Source organism: Bos grunniens, chromosome 19 (assembly GCF_055505025.1).
Source record: "Bos grunniens cultivar Pamir isolate PY7600 chromosome 19, Bosgru_T2T1.0, whole genome shotgun sequence".
Classification (NCBI taxonomy): domain Eukaryota; kingdom Metazoa; phylum Chordata; class Mammalia; order Artiodactyla; family Bovidae; genus Bos; species Bos grunniens.
Genome location: NC_141183.1, coordinates 36,208,008 through 36,227,846, shown reverse-complemented (window position 1 = coordinate 36,227,846; position 19,839 = coordinate 36,208,008). Strand labels below are relative to the sequence as shown.

Below are 19,839 nucleotides of genomic sequence, written 5' to 3'. Positions count from 1 at the left end.
ACTAGACCACCAGGGAAGCCCAGGATTTACTCTTAACAACTTTGCAGTATACCGTATAGCCGTCGCCATGTTGTATACGTGACATTTCCAGTACTTTACTTATAACTGGAACTTTGTACCTTTTGACCACTTTCATGTAATTCCTCCATCCCCTGCCCTCACCTGGTAATCACAAATCTGATTTCCTTTTCAATGAGTTTAGTTTTTGTTCTGTTTGGTTTAGATTTGGCATGTAAATAAGATTATGTAGTATTTATCGTTACTTTTTTGGGCTGTGCATGTGGCATGCTGGATTCTAGTTCCCCATCTAGGAATCAAACCTGTACCCCAACCTCTAGGAAAATCCCTACATAATATTTCTGTTTGACTTATTTCACTTTGCATAATGCCCGCAAGATCCATCCATCTTATTACAACTGGCAATTAGATAAGTGAACTCTGCCAGGGCCAACCTCAGGAGAGGCAAACAGGGCACTCTCCACAGGGACCAAATTTAAGGGGCAACAAAAAAACTCATAAATAATACTTTAATGCAGTATTTTAAAAATTAAAATTAGTGTAAAAATCCATGATGGAGTAAAGAGTAACAGTTTTTAAAGATTTTTATTTTTTGTGGATGTGGACCATTTTCAAAATCTTTATTGAATTTGATATAGTATTGCTTCTGTTTTATGTTTTTGTTTTTTGGCCCCAAGGGGATCTTAGCTTCCTGATCAGGGATCAAAGCTGCACCCCCTACATTGGAAGGTGAAGTCTTAACCACTGAATTGCCAGAAGTGAAAGTCGCTCAGTTGTGTCCTACTCTTTGCGACCCCATGAACTGTAGCCTGCCAGACTCCTCTGTCCATGGAATTCTCCAGGCCAGGATACTGGAGTGGGTAGCCATTCCCTTCTCCAAGGGATCTTTCCAACCCAGGGGTTGAACCCAGGTCACCCGCGTTGAAAGCAGATTCTTTACCATCTGAGCCACAGGGATGCCCCTAAAATTGCCAGGGAGGTCCCCAAATAGTAACATTTGAATTTTTGAAAGGATCTATATGAATCCCCCACCACGACCCCATGTTTGCCTCTGCCCCACTGTGACTGGACACAGTGCTGGTTCGCAGGTGTCATTCTGTGGTCTCTTGTCTCTTGCGATGACTCATGATGCCTCATTTAAGGCTTGTGTGTGGTTTTTTTGCTTTAGATTGTGAGCGGCTCACTTTCCTTGGAACTTAATCTTTGGGAGAACTTTGAATCTTTGATGGAAGTGGCCTACCTATAGAGAGAATGTATGTTTGCTTTCTCCCAGCCCGAGGCTGCACTAGCAACCTGGGAACCCTTTGCATTTTGTGAAGGTTTTCTTAAGCTCCTCAAGTGGGTGAATTGCAGCACAAACTATGGAAGGGCTGGATTGTAGTTTTAGGTTTTCAAGAAAGATTATTTTTTCCTTCCATTCAAGGTTGAGCCAGGCAAGTTCCCTTGCTCCTTCCTTCCTAAAATGGGTTTTGGATTTGGTTTCCCCGTCTTTATACTGAGCTTGCAGGAGGCCCTGATTATGTGCCGAAATCTCCCACAATCTTGGTGGAGCCTTGGGCTTTAGCTCCTGTCCCCTGTAGCCCAGAAAACAGTCTGGACAAAACTCAAGGTCTCCTGTGTTTCACAGAAAACCTTGGGGAGAAAAGCTGACTTAGGTGCTCGCTTACCTCCCAGGCTGCCTGAGTTTACTGCGTTTTCGGCCTCTGTAGAAATACTTGTATTTATTCCAGCTCAGTAGTGTTTCTTTTCTTTCTCTCTCTCTTTTTTTTTTTTACAAAATATTTAATCCACAAATTTAGTCTTTTCAAATAGGAAAGCTATGTAGGCTATCTAGTCAGCTGATGGCCATCCTACCTCGCAAGTATGGCTTTTATCCTTTTTTGGTCAGGTTTTATAATATTTACTTTCTGTTCTGCAAATATAATCCCTGCAGTTATGCCCTCTTATTGATGTATTTAAATGGCTCATCTTTAACTTATCACGGCTCCTTCCCTATCATCTTTTTTATTCATCTCTCTAGGATGTTTTTCAGAAAGGGCTCATAACTGCTTCATTATAATCCCTGAATCTTTTATTTTTGAAACTCTTCTGTAGCCTTCAAAACTGAAAGCATATCTTGGCCGGATATTTCTTTCTCTCATACTTTTGTGGACGTTGCTTGATTTTTGTATTGGTCAGAGTTTGTATGTGTGTATGTATATATTTCGGAGGCTGAAAATGGATGATTTTCATGATCATCCACTTGCAAGTTGGATACCCAAGAAAAATAGGGGTGTAATTCAGCCCAAGTTCAAAGGCCTGAGAAGATTAGATGACATGTCCCAGCTCAACCAACTGAGGCTGGAAAGAAAAGGGGTGAATTTCTCCTTCCTCCATCTTTTGTTCTATTCAAGCCTTTGATGGATTGAATGATGCCCACCCACACTGGGGAGTGCCATCTGCTTTACTGGGTCTACCAGTTCAAATGCTAATCTCATCAAGAACACCTTTACAGACACATTCAGAAATAATATTGAACCTGGGCACTTCGTGGTCAGTCAAGTTGACACAAAATAATCATGACCAGTCCACCCCTTTTCAATTTGTACCCCAATGCATCTCTTTAAACCATATTTAATCTCCAAATAAAGATAATAACAAGATCATAATTCCATGATACAACTGTCATGTGTACAGCTGAAAATACACTAACCCCTTCCCTGGCAAAAGAGCTAAAGTCCTTGAGTGGTATTTACTCTTCTTCTTGATATGCCCTAACTTAAATACTATGATGTAAAATTAACAATACTTAAAAGCTATGATAGCTTCCCTGATAGCTCAGTTGGTAAAGAATCTGCCTGCAATGTAGGAGACCCCGATTCAATTTCTGGGTCAGGAAGATGTGCTGGAGAAGGGATAGGCTACCCTCTCCAGTATTCTTGGGCTTCCCTTATGGCTCAGCTGGTAAAGAATCCACCTGCAATGTGGGAGACCTGGGTTCGATCCCTGGTTTGGGAAGATGCCCTGGAAAGGCTACCCACTCCAGTATTCTGGCCTGGAGAATTCCATGGACTGTATAGTCCATGGGGATGCAAAGAGTTGGACACGACTGAGCGACTTTCACTTGTCACTTAAAAGCTATGATGTAAAGTCAATACATCTTCAGTTACATGATAAGGCAATAAGAGAGGAAAGAAAACAGATACACATACAAACACATATTCATCAAAAAATATTCACAACAGTTATAGCTATAACTAGCCATGTGTTCATGCGAAGTCGCTCAGTGTTCATAGCTGGCATTTATAACTACCTTCTTCTAACCATTCTGTAATGTCTACCTTCAGCAAGCACCTCAGGTGGTTGTGATTCTTTACTTGGTGGGATGACCCAAACCTTCATTTTTGAATATTTTAATTTATCTATCATATTTATTTATTTTGCCACACCACACAGCTTATGAGATCTTAGTTGCCTGACTAGGGATTGAATCTGGCAGTGAAAGCTCTGAGTCTTAACCACTGGACCACCAGAGAAGTCCCCAAACCCTCATTCTTGAAGGGTTTTAGACCATTACTAATCCTTCCTCCATTGGATTGTTGTCATTTTCCATTGACTTTAATTGCAGGACATGGTGATACTAAGAGATGCCCACACACACTCTTCCTTACCTCCACTGTCGATAGTAGTCCAATTTCTGCTTGGCAGTCAGGATCTATCACTCTAGCCAGCCAACATCATAACTCCCTTCTTTGCCTGTTGAGTCATGAGATGCCCAAAGTGGCTGGGTGGCAGTCTTAACGTCAAGTGCAATGAAATCTTTATTGTGTCTCCTGGTGGAAGCATCCTTCCCTCTGGAAGAAGGCCTCTAGGTCAGCAGAGCATAAAGTCACAGAAACAGGAAGCAAAAATCTTGCTGATGAGTCATTAGGGGAAATAGGGTGCCACTCCCTTGATTCCTGGACCCATGAATCCTGGCTATCAGAGAATCAGCACCATATATCTAATGCTGATTCAGAGCACACACAGCCTCCTGGAGAACCTCGCCCCAGTCCTGGAACTGTGAAGTGAGTTCTTCTTTTTCTTTTCTTAATTGTATTATTTATTTTTGCCTGTGCTGGTTTGTGGCTGCATGAGGGCTTTTCTCTAGTTGTGGTGAATGAAGGGCTACCCTCTAGTTGTGATGTGTGGGCTTCTCATTGCAGTGGCTTCTCTTGTTGCAGAGCAACAGCAGTAATTGTGGTGCATGGGCTTAGTTTCCCCAGGGCATGTAGGATCTTAGTTCCTGGACCAGTGATTGAACCCATGTCCCCCGCATTGGCAGGCAGATGCTTTACCACTAGATCACCAGGGAAGTTCCCCACCATAGTTTTAAACTCATCTGACTCTGGTTTCCATGCTTGCTCTGTCTCTTCAAACTGTTTTAACTTTTAGTATGCCTTGTAAATTGTTGCTGAAAGCCAGATAAGATGCACTGGGTAAAAGGAATTGCTATAAACAAGGCTTCAGTGATGTTGCCTTGAAGTCTGTGGGTAGGGGAAGAGAAGCATTCTACAGCCTATGAGTAGGTCTCACTATTTTAGTGAGCCAATGCCCTGGGCGACAAACTTCACAGGTGTTTCTCCAGTTTGGGGGATGGGATTGTTAGAGAGCGCTGCTGCTGCTAAGTCGCTTCAGTCACGTCTGACTCTGTGCAACCCCATAGACGACAGCCCACCAGGCTCCCCCGTCCCTGGGATTCTCCAGGCAAGAACACTGGAGTGGGTTGCCATTTCCTTCTCCAATGCATGAAAGTGAAAAGTGAAAGTGAAGTCCCTCAGTCATGTCTGACTCTTAGCGACCCCATGGACTACAGCCCACCAGGCCCTCCATCCATGGGATTTTCCAGGCAAGAGTACTGGAGTGGGGTGCCATTGCCTTCTACAGTTAGAGAGCGCTAGGATTGGGTATTTCCTTTCTCCCAGGTGGGTTAGGCTCTGGTAAAATAGCTTCTCTTGAGGGCAGATCTCATTAAGAAGAACAGAATATTCTGAGGGTGTCTCAAAATGGCTGCTTTTCCTCTCCTCCTGACAGAAGCAGATTTTTCTCTGATCTTCACTTTAAGAATCTGGTGGAGTTCCTGGAGGTAAAACTCACAAAGAAAGGGCCACTCCATCTAAGCCTGGGCCCCCTGGAGTTTTAAACCCTTAGGTTTGTCCACACTGAGCCTCCAGTAATTCAATGGCCGGGGGTGTTTTGTTTGTCTTTCTTTAAAATTTTGGCTGCATTTTTCAGCATGTAGAATCTTAGTTTCTGTACAAGGATTGCACTCGCGCCCCCTGCAGTGTTTTGATATTCCGACCCTAATGGGGTTCTAGTGGAGGCGTCTGTTCACATGTTTCTGCTCTGGTTAAGTTGTAATTCTTTGTATGCTCCTGTCTATCTCTCCAACTGGGAGGGTGGGCAGGCAGAGGTTTATGCTCTGACCCCAATTCTCTAATGGATCTAAAAAAAAGGTGTTGATTCATTTTGTTCAGCTTTCTACTCTTTAGGATGGAGTGACAACTTCCAAGCTCCTTACATGCCAGACAGGAAACTGGAAGTCTCTCTCTCTTTTAAATGACAGCTTTATTGAGATATAATTCATATATAACAAAACTCACCCTTTTAGACTGTAAAATTCAGAGGTTTTTAGGATATTCACAAAGTTGTGCAATCCTCTCTGTTTTGTTGTGCTCAGTTGTGTCCAACTGTTTGCAACCCCGTGGACTGTAGCCCGCCTTGCTTCTCTGTCCATGGGGATTCTGCAGGCAAGAATACTGGAGTGGGTTGCCATTTCCTACTCCAGGGGATCTTCCCAACCCAGGAATGCGACTCGTGTCTCTTGCATCTCCTGCGTTGGTAGGCAGATTCTTTACCACTGAACCACCTCGGAAGCCCTCACCACTATCTAATTTCAAAACATCTCATCACTTCAAAAAGAAACCCCATTATCAATTGCTCCCATTCCCTCCTCCACCTCACCTTACCCAACCACTGCTTTGAGTCTCTGGAGATTTGCCTATTCTTGAAATTTCATATAAATTGAATCATACACTATGTGGTGGTTAGCTTCTTTCATGTAGCATAATGTTTTCAAGGCTCATCCATATGGTAACATGTATCAGTACTTCATTACTTTTTCTGGTAGACTAATATTCCATTGTAGAACCGTACCACATTTTATGTATCAGTTCATTAGTTTATGGACATTTCCGTTGTTTTCACTTGGGGGCTATAAGGAATAATGCTGCTGTGAACATTCGTGGACAGATTTTTGTGTGAACATGTTTTTTATTTTCTGGGATATATACCTGAGAATGGACTATGTGAAACTCTTGTGTTTCAACATTTTGAGGAGCAATACTTACTGGTCATTTGTACATCTTCTTTAGAGAAATGTCTGTTTAAACCCTTTGCCCATCTTTAAATTCAGTTGTTTGTCTTTTTATGATTGGGTTGTAAGAGCTCTTTCTTCTGGATACAGTCTCAGAGCCATGATTTGCAAATAATGGGTTGTCTTTTCACTTTTTTCATGGTATTCTTTCAAGCTAAAAAGTATTTAAATTTGATGAAGTCCAATTTATCGAATTAGTTTTTCTTTAACTTTTTTCCTTTTGGTTTCATATCTCAGAAATCGTTGCCTAATTCAAGGTCACAAAGACATAGGCCTATTTTTTCTTCTAAGAGTGTTATAGTTTTAGCTCTTACATTTAGGTCTATGGTCTATTTGGGATTAACTTTTGTGGATAGTGTGAAGTAGGGATCTAACCTCATTTTTTTAAAGTTGGAGTATAGTTGCTTTGCCATGTTGTGTTAGTTTCTGCTGTGAATCAGCGATACATATACATACAATCCTCTTTTTTGGGTTTTCTTCCCATTTAGGTCACCAACTTCATTCTTTTACATGTGATACTCCAGCTGTCTTAGCAGTATTTGTTGAAAACACAATTGACTAGGCATCCTTATTACAAACTGGTTGGGAGGGGACTCTCTCTCCCGCGTGGGCGCTCTCTCTCTCTCTCTCTCTCCCCCTCTCCCCCCCGTCCCTCCTCACGCACTCCTCCACTCTCTTCTCTTTGAGTCTTGGATTCTCCTGCTATCTTCTAAATAAAATGGAGCTGTAACACTGAAAAAAAAAAAAAAAAACTGGTTGGGCATAAATGTAGGGATTTACACCTTGCTAATTCTTACTCATTTTTTTGTGGTTGCTCTTGTTAAAATGTATTTTCTTTCTTTCTTTTTACTTTTGCCTGTGCTGGGGCTTCGTTGCTGCTCGGGCTTTCTCTAGTTGCAGAGAGCGAGGGCTGCTCTCTAGCTGTGGTGCCAGGGCCTCTCGTTGCAGTCATTTCTCTTGTTGCCCAGCGTGGGCTATAGAACCAGTGGGCTTCAGTAGTTGCAGCTGCTGCTGCTGCTGCTGCTAAGTCGCTTCAGTCGTGTCCGACTCTGTGGGACCCCGGAGATGGCAGCCCACCAGGCTCCCCCGTCCCTGGGATTCTCCAGGCAAGAACACTGGAGTGGGTTGCCATTTCCTTCTCCAATGCACGAAAGTGAAAACTGAAAGTGAAGTCGCTCAGTCGTGTTGGACTCTTAGCGACCCTGTGGATTGAAGCCTGCCAGGCTCCTCCGTCCATGGGATTTTCCAGGTAAAAGAGTACTGGAGTGGGGTGCCATGGCCTTCTCCAGTAGTTGTGGCACTTGGGCTCAATAGTTGTATTTTGCAGGCTCTAGAGCACTGGCTCAATAGTTATGGCTCACAGCTCAGTTGCTCCGCGGCACATGGGATCTCCTCAGAGCAGGGATCGAGACTGTGTCTCCTGCATTGGCAGATGGATTCTTTACCACGAGCCACCAGAGGAGCTGCCTGACTCATTTTTAACAAGTCAAATCAAACATCTTCCTCAGTGGTGCCTTCCCGACCATCCTGCCTCCCTCTGCACCCAATTAGTTAAGGCTTTTGTAATGTCATCTCCAATCCCGGTTCACAACCCTCTGTGTGTAATTATTTACCTCCCTCCTGCTCCATGTCTGACTCTGTAGACTCAAACCCTCTGAAGTCACTGTAGCATTTGAGTGCCCTGTACCTGGATCCCTATAGGATATCCTCAGCTCTTTTTTTTTTTTTTTTTTTCTCTTTTTTTTTGCGCAGGATCTTGGTTCCCCAACCGGGGTGGAACCTGCACCCTTGGCAGTGAAAATTTAGAGTCCTAACCACTGGACCGCCAGGGAATTCCCAGCTGCTGCCCTTTTGAGGGAAGGTTTTCTTTGTGGTGCTGGTTTTGCCTTTCTAGGGTGACCAGATCATCTCTATTTCCCTGGCGCTGGAAGTCCGGGGTCCCAAGGAACACCTCAGTCCCAGGCATTGTGGGTGGTTAGTCAGCTGACCGTTCGTGCTCCGGGACAGGTTTGGGTCCTGGGTGGAGGCTCTTGCGCCCAGGCCTGAGTCCTTGTCATGCTCCTCAGCTCTCCCCGGAGTCTGTGAACCTGACTCCTCCTCCGTGTCTGTAGAAAGCAGAGTCTGTGCTCCACTGACCACGGGGGTTTCCTGGTGACCCTGTCGCCACCTCACTGCCACTTATCAGGCTCCAAGGTCTGCAAGAGACAGAATCCAAGAGGCAGAATTCCTCGCACACCTCTTGTTCTCCTAGACAGCCCGGGCCAAACCCAGAGGCAGAGAGTCAGCGAGAGGTCAGGGCTCATCACTGACATCCAGGCTGCATCTACCAGACTGTGCTGCAGGCCACATGGAGGGCTTTTTAAGAACTACCCATGATTCTTGCTCTCAAAGCTTCATGAGGAGGTCAGTTCCATTTTTTATTTCTACTTAAATTTTTTTTTTTAATTTAAATTGAAGTATAGTTGACTTACAATGTTGTGTTAATTACTGCTGTACAGCAAAGTGAGTCAGTCATATATATATATATATATATGTATATATTCTTTTTTATATTCTTTTCATTATGATTTATCATAGGATATTGAACATGGTTCCCTGTGCTATACAGTAGGACTTTGTTGTTTATCCGTTCTATATATAATAGTCCCCATTTGCAAACCCTCCCCTCCCACACCATCCATCCCCAAGCCCCATCTGCTGTGGCCACCACCAGCCTGTTCTCCGTGTCTGTGATTCTGTTTCTGTTTCATTGACAGGCTCGTTTCTGTCATATTGTGTCATGTTTTAGACTCCACATGTAGGTGATATCATATGGTCTTTGTCTTTCTCTTTATGACTTGTTTTACTTAGTATGACCATCTCTGGTTGCATCCATGTTGCAGCACATGGCATTCTTTCATTCTTTTTGAGGGCTGAGTTGTATTCCATTGTGTATATGTACTGTATCTTCTTTATCCATTCATCTGTCAGTAGACATTTAGGCTGTTTCCTTGTCTTGGCTATTGTGAATACTACTGCTAGGAACATAGGGGTACATGTATCTTTTTGAATTGTAGCTTTGTCCAGATATGTGCCCAGGAGTGAGCTTGTGGGATCATCTGATGCTTCTATTATTAGTTTTCTGAGGACCCTCCATACTGTTTTCCACAACAGCGTAGGAGGGTTCCCTTTTCGCCACATCCTCTCCAGTATTTTGTTATTTATAGACTTTTTAATGATGGCCATTCTAATTGGTGTTGTACCTCATTTTAGTTTCAATCATATTTCTTAAAAAATCAGGAATGTTGAGCATCTTTTCATGTGCCTGTAGCCATCTGTCTTCTTGGAGAACTGTCTTTTTAGATCTTCTACACATTTGTGAATAGAGTTGTTTGTTTTTTTGTTGTTGAATTGTATGAGCTGTTTATTTATTTTGGAGATTATGCTCTTGTCAGTCTCATCATGCAAATATTTTTCCCATTCTGTAGGCTGTCTTTTTGTTCTGCTTATGATTTCCCTTACTGTGCAAAAGCTTGTAAGTTTAATTAGGATCCATTCGTTTATTTTTGTTTTTATTCCTATTGCCTTGGGAGTCTGACCAGGAGATCAGTTCTTTACCAACCTGCTAGGAGGATCTCAGGAGAAATGTCTCCATGGATTGATCCTAAGACCAAGAGCAGAAGTTTCCTGAGCAGTTGGTTGGTTATTAATCTCAGAGACTCTCAGAACCATGTTATTGAGCGAGTCATCCTTCCTTCATCAGCTGCGGGGAATGTCTGGAGCACACTTGTGTTCCACTCCCCCAGTGCAAAGCATTTAGGACATCGTGGTCCCCACTTTGTCCTTGTTCCTGGTGTGTTATGGCCCCACCTTGCCATTTCATTCCTCTTTCCCCTTCTTTGCTTTATTGAGGTAAAATTATATCTAGTGAAAATGCACACATCTTACACATACAACTGGATGAGTTTTGACAACTCAAATGTTGACACCCATGTACCAACGCCCAAATCAAGAAAAAGCACATTTCTATCACCCAGAAAGTCTACTCATATTTCTTTACGGCTAACTTCTCACCCTGAAACTATCCTTTCCCTGCTTTTAATACATTCTCTTACTGATTTTCATGTAGTCTCACCCACCCCCACTGGTTGTAGTCACTTTATATTTTTTTATTTTTATTTCCTTTTTGGTTGTGCCACAAGGCAAGTGGGATCTTAGTTCCCTGACTGGGGACCAATTCCAAGCCCCTTGCAGTGAAAGTATAGAGTCCTAATCACTGGACCGCCAAGGAAGTGCCCATGTAGTCTTTTGAATATCTTACATCTTCCCTTGCAATGAGAAAGAGCATGAGTAAGGAGGGTATTGTAATGAGGGAGATGTCCCAGCCCTGGCTCAATATTGTACAGAGCTTCCCTCCCACCTGGGAGAATGACAGAGCGTAGAGTGCTGAAGAAGCTCGGATCCCACCATCTGAGGCCTACTGACCACATCCAGGTTCCCTGCAGGCCCTCCTCCCCTCTGTGTGTCTGGAAGCCTCCTCCGTGTGGTGCTGCCCAGCCTCAGGGTGCTTCCCAGGACTCCTCCTCGTGGGTGACTTGTCTTTGTTCACTGTCTCCCCCATTGCTAACCATCATGGATGCTCCCCTTCCTTCAACCCAGCCCCAAACTAGTCTTCACATTTCATCCTGCAAACCAGTGCCTGCCACTGTGCTGAGTGAGGGAGACACTTAGACAAGGCTGAGATGGTTTCGGCCCTCTGGGAAGTGAGGGGCTTGCTCACGCATACATGGAGAAGTCACCTCACAATACAAGACTGCATGTGACCTCAGGAGAGGAGAATTACTGTGCATTTATGCACACGAACATCTGCAGCAGTCTAAGGTCCTCGAGTTTATTAAGCCATTCAAAAATATTTATTTAATTTTGCTACATGCAAAGCACAGTTCTATAATTTTTTTTTTTTGGCCATGTAGCATGTGGGATCTTCATTCCCTGACCAGGAATTGAACCAGCAGCCCCTGCATTGGGAGGGTGGCGTCTTAACCACTGAACCAGAGAAGTCCCCAGGCACAGTTCTAGACACATCAGTAAACTGTGAGGTCCCCTGCCCTTGGGGAGCTTGTACTGTCGTGGGAGAAAATACACAATAAATGTGAGAAATCAGTAAATCGTGTAGACTGTGAGAAAGTAACCATTGCTATGGCAAAAAGGAAAAGAACAGGATCAGGGATCAGGAATTTGGGGTGGTGGGCCTGATGCAGGATTAAATGAGGTGGTCTGGGTAAGTGTCACTGAGCAGGTGAGATTTGAACAAAGACTTGACGGGGGAGGGAGGAAGCCAAGTGGGTATCTAGGAAAGCCCATTCTAGACCAGGGGTTCTCAGTCTGTGGTGATTCCTCCCTCCTACTCAGGAGACTTTGCCAACGTCTGGAGACATTTTTGTCGTCACAACTGTGTGTATGTTTGGGTGCTGCTGGCTTCTCCGAGGGAGAGGCTGTAAACATCCCACAATACACACAGGACAACTCCCACGACAAAGAATTAGCCAGACGGCCAATGGTGCCAAGGTGAGGAAGCTGGTCTGGTAGCGGAAAGAGCCAGCGCAAAGGATCTGTGGCAGAAGCATGCCTGGCATCCATAGAACTGCTGGGAACGCATATGGCCGGAGGGAGGAGACAGGAGCCAAGGTGAGAGGCAGGCATGCCAGCTGACATAGGGCAGGGAAGCAAGAGATGACTGACATGAGTCGTCACTGCAGGGTTTAAAGTGGAGGTTGATGTCATCTCACTGAACATTTTATTATTTATTTATTTATTTTTACTTTACAATATGTATTGGTTTTGCCATACATCAACATGAATCTGCCATGGGTGTACACGTGTTTCCAATCCTGAACCCCCTTCCACCCTCCCTCCCCATACCATCCCTCTGGGTCATCCCAGTACACCAGCCCCAAGCTTCCTGTATCCTGCATCAAACCTGGACTGACGATTCGTTTCTTATATGGTATTATACATGTTTTAATGACATTCTCCCAAATCATCCCCCTATTCCCTCTCCCACAGAGTCCAAAAGACTGTTCTATACATCTGTGTCTCTTTTGCTGTCTTGCATACAGGGTTATCGTTACCATCTTTCTAAATTCCATATATATGCATTAGTATACTATACTGGTGTTTCTCTTTCTGGCTTACTTCACTCTGTATAATAGGCTCCAGTTTCATCCACCTCATTAGAACTGATTCAAATGCATTCTTTTTAATGGCTGAGTAATACTCCATTGTGTATATGTACCATAGCTTTCTTATCCATTCATCTGCTGATGGACATCTAGGTTGCTTCCATGTCCTGGCTATTATAAACAGTGCTACGATGAACATTGGGGTACACGTGTCTCTTTCAATTCTGGTTTCCTCCTTGTGTATGCCCAGCAGTGGGATTGCTGGGTCGTATGGCAGATCTATTTCCAGTTTTTTAAGGAATCTCCACACTGTTCTCCATAGTGGCTGTACTAGTTTTCATTCCCACCAACAGTGCAAGAGGGTTCCCTTTTCTCCACATCCTCTCCAGCATTTATTGCTTGTAGACTTTTGGATTGCAGCCATTCTGACTGGCGTGAAATGGTACCTCATTGTGTTTTTTTTTTTTTTTCCTCATTGTGGTTTTGATTTGCATTTTTCTGATAATGAGTGATGTTGAGCATCTTTTCATGTGTTTGTTAGCCATCTGTATGTCTTCTTTGGAGAAATGTCTATTTAGTTCTTTGGCCCATTTTTTGATTGGGTCGTTTATTTTTCTGGAATTGAGCTGCAGGAGTTGCTTGTATATTTTTGAGATTACTACAAAGCCACAGTCATCAAGACAATATGGTACTGGCACAAAGACAGAAATATAGATCAATGGAACAAAATAGAAAGCCCAGAGATAAACCCACGCACCTATGGACACCTTATCTTTGACAAAGGAGGCAAGAATATACAATGGAGAAAAGACAACCTCTTTAACAAGTGGTGCTGGGAAATCTGGTCAACCACTTGTAAAAGAATGAAACTAGAACACTTTCTAACACCATACACAAACATAAACTCAAAATCGATTAAAGATCTAAACATAAGACCAGAAACCATAAAACTCTTAGAGGAGAACATAGGCAAAAAATTCCCCGACATAAATCACAGCAGGATACTCTATGACCCATCTCCCAGAATATTGGAAATAAAAGCAAAATAAACAAATGGGATCTAATTAAAATTAAAAGCTTCTGTACAACAAAAGAAACTATCAGATCGGATCAGATCAGTCACTCAGTCGTGTCTGACTCTTTGCGACCCGATGAATCGCAGCACGCCAGGCCTCCCTGTCCATCACCAACTCCCGAAGTTCACTGAGACTCATGTCCATCGAGTCAGTGATGCCATCCAGCCATCTCATCCTCTGTCGTCCCCTTCTCCTAAGCAAGGTGAAAAGACAGCCTTCAGAATGGGAGAAAATAATAGCAAATGAAGCAAATGACAAACAACTAATCTCAGTGAACATGTTAGAGTCTCCATCAGGCTGCTGTGCTGGGAACAGGCTGTGGGAACGAAAGCCAGTGACCTGAGAGCCGGTTTGGACTTTCCCCTCTCTCCTCCCCATCCTCTGCCCCGGCTCTCACTCCCAGCTGCCTCAGAGCAAAAGCAGCAGCTGTGAGATGTGCACCCCTCCCCCGGTCCCCGCCCCCGTGCTGTCCTTTCCCGGCACAGGGCACAGGCCAAGCCCCAGGCAAGGGCTCAGGATTCCCCTCCAGTGCATCCTTTCAGTGCGCAGGCGCATGCCCATGTCTCCCAGATGAGAGAAACACTGCCCAACCAGCCCCAGACGCAGAGCTGTGCTTCAATGCGGGAGAGTCTGGGAGGGGGTCACCATCATCAAGTGCCAGCCTTTCATAAATTGAATCTCTTTCTTATGAAAGATCCTAGGGGTTCCCTGTACCTTACCGTATGAATTCTTTATGAGCAGGCATTCCTTTTCCAGATAAAACAGAAGCAAAGATTTAAAATATTTAACAAAAATAACTAAAAAACACCCTCCACTGGCCCTGGAGCCCCTCTTCAGCTACCATCCCCCCCTCCTCTCCTCCCTACCCCTTTGCATCAAACCTCATCTTCACCCACTGCAGTCTGGTTTCTGCCTCCCCCACTGCACCCAAACGGTTCTAACCTCTGTGTTGCTAAATCAACACAGTTGACAACCTCCTTGCTCCCTGACACCCGGTCTTCCCCTCCGGCCCTACCTGGGCTCCTCTTCTGGTCTTCTGGAGTTCCTCAGCGGGATCTTAGTCCATGACGGGGATTGAACCCTGGCCTCCTGCATTAGGAGTGTGGAGTCTTAACCACTGGACCGCCAGGGAAGTTCCCAATCAGCCTCTACTTCTCTCTCTCTGGGTGGTCTCCTCCCACAGATCCAAATAACATTTACATTTAAAATATCATTTATAGGGGCTTCCCTGGTGGCTCAGTGGTAAAGAATCTGCCTGCCAATGCAGGAGACAAGGGTTTGATCCCTGGTCGGGGAAGATCTTACATGCCTCGGAGCATTTAAGCTCGTACACCACAACTAGTGAGCCAATGCTCTAGAGCCCAGGAGCCACAGTGACAGCCCATGTGCCGCAACTATTGAAGCCCACACACCAAGAGCCCATGCCCCACAGCAAGAGAAGCCACTGCAGTGAGAAGCCGGAGCACCACAGCTAGAGAGTAGCCCTGGATTGCCACAGCTAGAGAAAAGCCTGAGCAGCAAGGAAGACCCAGCACGGCTTAAATAAATAAATATATTTTTTTAAATATCATTTATAGCATCAGCCTGACTCCAACCTGAAATACCCAAGCACTAGGCTTCCCTGCTTGGGCATCTCACGGGTATTTCAGACCTAGCAGGATGGGATGGAACTCTGTCTCAGACTTGTTCCTCCCTGGAGGTCCCCATCTCAATGCATTGCACTCACATCCACCAGGTGCTTGTTCTGTCTTTATGATTTTGACTACTCTAGGTCAAGACTAGTTGCTGCTTAGCCTCTTGGGGTGATCCTGTTTCTGGCACCAGTCACGCAGGTGAGTTTGGCCATGAACACACAACATCTTTGTTCTTGTCATCTGCTGTCCCCACACCGCACAGCTGGACGCACAGCAGCTCCTGAACTGACAGGTCAGGTGAATGAAAGCTTCAATCAGGCATTCTTCCTGCTCCCTGAAAAATGGGGCCTGCTCCTCCACTGCAGGGAGAAGCCTGAAATGCTTTTTCAGAATCCTGCCTAGTCAGACTACAGAGTACATTTCTTATATCCAACTACAATTTCCTCGTTGTATAATGAAAATTGCTCTCAATGCTCCTTGCATCCAAATGAAGGCTCAATGACTATTTGTTAGCAGTGAACAGATAGTGATACCTCAGTGATTGTTAGCTAATGAGCGTGAACATGACTTAAGTATAAGCAAAATGTAAAGAAACAAGCCTTAACCTCCACCAAAACGCTAAGGACAAAGCTGCCACCAGCATGGGCATTAGGTCTCATTTGGAAGCCAAGAATCTGATCATCCTGTCTGGGCAATTTCCTACCATAGGCACGTTGCTAGGAGGTAAAGCCTTCCACCCTCAGTAGAGACCCTATGGCCAGAGGTTCACTTTCCCAGCATCCCTTGCAGCTGATGGGGGTGACACATGACCCAGGCTGAGTCAGGTGGACCACTGCCCCCTGAGATTTTGGTTTGAAGGCTAGAGAAACAAAGCCACATGAAGCGTATCCATCTCAGGGCCAGCAGGGGCCTCCAGCGTCCAGGGCCAGTGGTGCTGGCAGTCCTGGCTGTGCATCTGTGTCCTGCAGGGCCTGTGGTGGGCCTGCCCTCAGCAGGCCAGATCCGCAGTGAACGTTGGTCCCTGTCCATGTTGTGACTCCTTAACTAGGTTTGTTTCCTGAGCCTGGCTATCCAACCTTCCTGGAGATTCTGGGAGCCTATGGCCTTCTTTCTGATTGATTTTTGCTGCACTGCACAGCTTGTGGGATCTTAGTTCACCTACCAGGGATCGAATCTGCACCCCCAGCATTGGAAGCTCGGAGTCTTCACTACTGGACCTCCAAGGAAGTCCCCCTACGGCCTTCTGATAAACTCCTTTCCGGCTTGTAAACACCAGGAATGGTTTTTATTGCTAAAAACTCTAATAGCTCGCCACAGACAAGAACTTAAGGGTGAGGTGGAGGCCTTATGTCCTGCTCGTCCGAGAGGCACGCATCAACTCCAGGCTCAGGCTCTGACAGGGGACTCCTCCAGCAGAACCTGAGCAGGACCCTGAAGTGGTGGGGCCAGAGGCTGAGAAAGTCCTTCCTAGAGTGAGGTCCCCAACCAGCAGTGGAGGCGTAATCAGAAATGCAAATCCCCCCTCCCGGATCAACAGAACCAGAGGTGCAGGTGGGGGCTTCCTGGTAGTCCAGTGGTTAAGACCCTGCCTTCCACTGCAGGAGGTGTGGGTTCGATTCCTGGTCAGGGAACTAAGATCCCACATGTCACAGGGTGCAGCCAAAAATTAAAAAAAAAAAAAAAAATGCTGGTGGTGAGTCCCAGCAATTGACACTTTAAGGAGCCCTGTAAGTGACTCAGATGTACCCTAAAACTTACCCTGGAACTTCAAGGAGGAGCCATGTGCAGCAGAAAAAGCATCAGATAGAAACCAGAGACCTGGTTCTAGCTCTTGACTAGTTGACTTTGGACTCATTTGCCTTTTCTGAGTCTAGTTTCCTTTCATCTATAAAACGGGGCTTGTGACATCACCACAGAGGCTTTTTGTGAGGATCAAATTAAATAACACTGTACACATACAGTGCCAAGCCTGATAACGGGCCCCAGGAGAGGCCCAGGAAACGCCAGCCCTCACTGTGCAGAATGGTTGCAACTCATTCTCTTGGTAGACATCTGTGCAAATTTGGGTGGGGCCCCTAGTGTCTCAGCCTCTTTTTCTCTCTGTAACATGCAGATAACAACCCTCACCTAGGCTGGTTTGGAGAATCAAGGAAGATAAAATATGAAAGGAATGTTTTGTCCAAACTGAAACATGAAACTGTGAAAACGCAAAATGAAATAAAGTTCAAATATATTCTACCTAGGGGACGTCCCTGATGGTCCAGTGTCTAAGATTACACGCTCGCACTGCGGGGTTTGATCCCTGACCAGGGAACTAGATCCCACATGCCACAGCTAAAGATTTTGAATGCCACAACAAAAATTGGAGTTCCTGTGTGCCACAACTAAAACCTGGTGCAGCCAAATAAATAAATAAAAATTTTAAAAATAAACCAAAAGTATTCCACCTAGACAGCAACACACCAACACAAGGTGAGGAAGGGCTTACTTAGGGGTTTCTCATGAGGCCTGGGCTCCCACTGTGGGTGGAGGCTACATTAGGTATGGAGGATCCTGCAGTGAACTGGCAGATAATAGCCCCTGCTCCTGAAATTGTTCATAATTTAACTTTCAACTCATTCAGGCCAGAGTGCTGCTCATATTTCTATAGTAAAACATTTATGTAGATCTGCCTCTTGAGAAATTTGTATGCAGGTCAGGAAGCAACAGTTAGAACTGGACATGGAACAGCGGACTGCTTCCAAATAGGAAAAGGAGTTCGTCAAGGCTGTATATTGTCACCCTGTTTATTTAACTTATATGCAGAGTACATCATGAGAAATGCTGGGCTGGAAGAAGCACAAGCTGGAATCAAGATTGCCGGGAGAAATATCAATAACCTCAGATATGCAGATGACACCACCCTTATGGCAGAAAGTGAAGAGGAACTAAAAAGCCTCTTGATGAAAGTGAAAGTGGAGAGTGAAAAAGTTGGCTTAAAGCTCAACATTCAGAAAACGAATATCATGGCATCCGGTCCCATCACTTCATGGCAAATAGATGGGGAAACAATGGAAACAGTGTCAGACTTTATTTTTCTGGGCTCCAAAATCACTGCAGATGGTGACTGCAGCCATGAAATTAAAAGACGCTTACTCCTTGGAAGGAAAGTTATGACCAACCTAGATAGCATATTCAAAAGCAGAGACATTACTTTGGCAACAAAGGTTCGTCTAGTCAAGGCTATGGTTTTTCCTGTGGTCATGTATGGATGTGAGAGTTGGACTGTGAAGAAGGCTGAGTGCCGAAGAATTGATGCTTTTGAACTGTGGTGTTGGAGAAGACTCTTGAGAGTCCCTTGGACTGCAAGGAGATCCAACCAGTCCATTCTGAAGGAGATCAGCCCTGGGATTTCTTTGGAAGGAATGATGCTAAAGCTGAAACTCCAGTACTTTGGCCACCTCATGCGAAGAGTTGACTCATTGGAAAAGACTCTGATGCTGGGAGGGATTGGGGGCAGGAGGAGAAGGGGACGACAGAGGATGAGATGGCTGGATGGCATCACTGACTCGATGGACGTGAGTCTGAGTGAACTCTGGGAGTTGGTGATGAACAGGGAGGCTTGGCGAGCTGCGATTCATGGGGTTGCAAAGAGTCGGACACGACTGAACGACTAAACTGAACTGAACTGATTATACATGTGTGTGTGTGTGTTAGTCATTTAGTTGTGCCCAAATTCTTTGTGACTCCATGGACAGTAGTCCATCAGGCTCCTCTGTCCATGGAATTATCCAGGCAAGAATACTGGAGTGGGTTGCCATTCCCTTCTCCAGGGCATTCTCCCAACCCAGGGATCGAACCAGTGTCTCCTGCATTGCAGGCAGATTCTTTATTGTCTGAGCCACCAGGGGAGCCCAACATATTTATATATACACACATGTATATTTATATATATTCATACATATGTGCTTGTATGTGCTCAGTCGCTTCAGTCATGTCTGACTCTCTGCGACCCCGCCAGGCTCCTCATTCCATGGGATTCTCTAGGCAAAAAGACTGGAGGGGGTTGTCGTGGCCTCCTCCAGGAGATCTTCCTGACCTAGGAATCAAACCCGCATCATCTCCTGCATTGCAGGTGGATTCTTTACCCACTGAGCCACCTGAGATAACATATAAACCTTTGTTTCTCTGCATGTGAGTGTCAAATTTGTGTGCGTATATATAATTACATAGATGAGTTAGATTTAAACTGAAGAAAGATTTGGAAACACAGATTTTAAAAACTGTGGTGCCAATTCTTTCCTTACTGTATTCATTTGTTTAGACCAGATGACACATACACATGGCTATAGAAATCTATGGCAAAAATTCTCTCTCACCGCAGACGCTCAGATTCCCAGCTCTTCTGCTGCAGGGAGAACCCTGGTACCAATCTCCTGTGTCTCCTTCTAGAAACATAGGCTGCGCTTATGCAAGTTACGTGTGTGTGTGTTTACATGTGTGTTTCCATATTTGCTCTTTTAATGATATATAATAGAGCTTGTTCCTTAAACAGCTGCATGTGTAAATTAGGTTTT

The 19,839-nt window shown here is 44.9% G+C and overlaps 2 long non-coding RNA genes across 4 annotated transcripts in view; one reads left to right on the top strand and one right to left on the bottom strand.

Annotated features, from left to right (window-relative positions):
* The first annotated feature begins 3,972 nt into the window (after positions 1–3,972).
* On the top strand, positions 3,973–18,208 carry LOC147352142 (uncharacterized). Its single transcript, XR_015147945.1, has 3 exons — positions 3,973–4,064; positions 15,421–15,481; positions 18,089–18,208. It is a non-coding gene; the product is annotated as an uncharacterized LOC147352142 (long non-coding RNA).
* LOC147352141 (uncharacterized) overlaps positions 12,177–19,839 on the bottom strand; it is a 44,390-nt gene continuing 36,727 nt past the window's right edge. Inside the window, exons 3-5 of one of the 3 annotated variants that reach the window (XR_015147943.1) lie at positions 14,665–14,738; positions 14,369–14,396; positions 13,655–13,842 (exon numbers count right to left, since the gene is read on the bottom strand). This is a non-coding gene — a long non-coding RNA (uncharacterized LOC147352141). Of the gene's footprint in view, positions 13,843–14,368; positions 14,397–14,664; positions 14,739–19,839 lie in introns of all 3 variants that reach the window. The other 2 variants (XR_015147942.1, XR_015147944.1) reach the window with 2 other exon arrangements.